This window comes from Poecilia formosa, unplaced genomic scaffold, assembly GCF_000485575.1.
Source record: "Poecilia formosa unplaced genomic scaffold, Poecilia_formosa-5.1.2 Scaffold317, whole genome shotgun sequence".
Classification (NCBI taxonomy): Eukaryota; Metazoa; Chordata; class Actinopteri; order Cyprinodontiformes; family Poeciliidae; genus Poecilia; species Poecilia formosa.
The window spans coordinates 760,109-761,915 of NW_006800256.1; the positions used below are offsets into that span (position 1 = coordinate 760,109).

The window sequence follows — 1,807 nt, forward strand, 5'->3', positions numbered from 1 at the left end:
GGTTTTGTTTTTCTTTTTTTGGGGACACGGGAAACTGAGGGCATTTAACTTTCTTTTTCTTCACAGAAAATCAGAAGCCATTGGTGGACGTAACAACAACTCATATTCAATGTCCTTTTGTTCTCAGCTAATAATGCAGCATATTGTCCTCAAAGTTTCACAACTGCCAAACCCTTAGGTCAAAGCACTTAAAAAGAAGGAAACTAAATTATGAGACGAGTGACATGATTTAATTTCCTGTGAACAGAGGAATACACTTTTTTTAATTATTATTTTTGCATGCACTAATGCTGTAAAATAATTCACTTTTTGGCCAACTGAGTTTATCTTTCACTTACAAGTTATGCAGGTTCTGGAAAGACGGACATCTTTTGCTTCTATTTTTGCTGAGAAAATACAGTTGAAGCAATCTGATTTTCATCTATGTTAAAGTTCTAAACCTGAGGCTGACCAGAAGCAACAACATCAACACAGACACTAACTGTGATGTAAAAGGAGGTGATGAAAATTGATCTTCCTCCAAAGACAGTCAGTCTTCAAAACTTTCAGAACTGCTAGTCTAAGGCTTGGAGACATTTATTTATGAAGAATGGGAGTTTGCTGTGACAGCATGTAGTTTAGGCTCAGCTTAAGTGCAGGAATATTAAGGAACAGTGTAGGGATAGTTTACACTCATTCCAGGGGAGAAGATATAAGCCTCCTTGTCTTTAGTTGGTGTGATGTGCAGAGACCCTGGATGACATATTTGATTAAGAACTTAATGAAAGATTAGTTATTTTAAAAATTATTTAAAACAAAATATAAACCACTTTGTGTAAAACAGCCAGGTATTCAACATAGATAATTGAAATTTAGCTACAGACAAAACTGTCATACTTACCTCAGCCTGAACAGCTGTGTTTTTCTGCTCCTGTTCAATCTAAATAAAATAATGTAGTGATATACAGGTAAAACATTAATGTTATAACTTCAATCCAACTCAGTGTTTTTATTGATTGCTGTAATTAACATTTAGTGTAATCTGTTGATCTTACTGGTACAGTTATAGGCAATGTCTCCTCATTTCTGTGTTGTCCTTCCTGGAGACAAGGACATTGATGTCATTTGCAAATGTCCAAGAATCCATAAGATTATAGTCAGTGTTGTGACTGCTAATTGTGCTTATAAGTATTTAGTTTTACTTATAAGCACAATCTAAAGGTTTGGGTGAAATCCAATATATTTGCATAAAATGTGAATGGTGTTACTAAAACAAGCCTGCATGTCATGTAGTGCAGCAAATTACCTTTAACAGTCTCAGTTTATTTCTGAAATCTGCTCTTGGTCCCACTTTGGAAAACAATTTTTCAATGTCTTGATCCTCGAGGCAGTACAGATTTTCCTTGTCAATGCCTTGTTCTTTAATGAAAAAAGTGGTTTGTTAACAAGTGATGAAAATTAAATTTTTAAGTTGAATAAGATGTTTCATAAAGAGCAAGGTTACAAATGTCTTAGACTCAAAATAATAAAGGCCGTAGTTGGTCTTTACAACATCAGTATTTAAAGAAATCAGTGACTTGAAATTGAATGTTTCTGTTTGCCCAAAAGGGCGTGTCAATAATTTTGTCAGGGTCAAACGTTACATTTGAATTTGCGCTGAATTTTATTGATTTTTTAACAGCAAAATCCATTGATATTGTTGTAACATCTTTGACAACACAGCGACATTCAGCGCTTAACACTAAGATTGTTTGTAATGTCATAATTTGCAGCCAGTAAACAATACTTCTGGTATGGTCCATGATGTTCACACTTAAATGCTAATGAT

General features: G+C 34.1%; 1 long non-coding RNA gene across 1 annotated transcript; it reads right to left on the minus strand.

Moving 5' to 3' along the window:
• Positions 1-726: 726 nt before the first annotated feature.
• Positions 727-1,081, minus strand: LOC107833053 (uncharacterized). Its single transcript, XR_001658762.1, has 2 exons — positions 1,035-1,081; positions 727-919 (listed from the first exon to the last, which is right to left on the minus strand). It is a non-coding gene; the product is annotated as an uncharacterized LOC107833053 (long non-coding RNA).
• Positions 1,082-1,807: the final 726 nt, after the last annotated feature.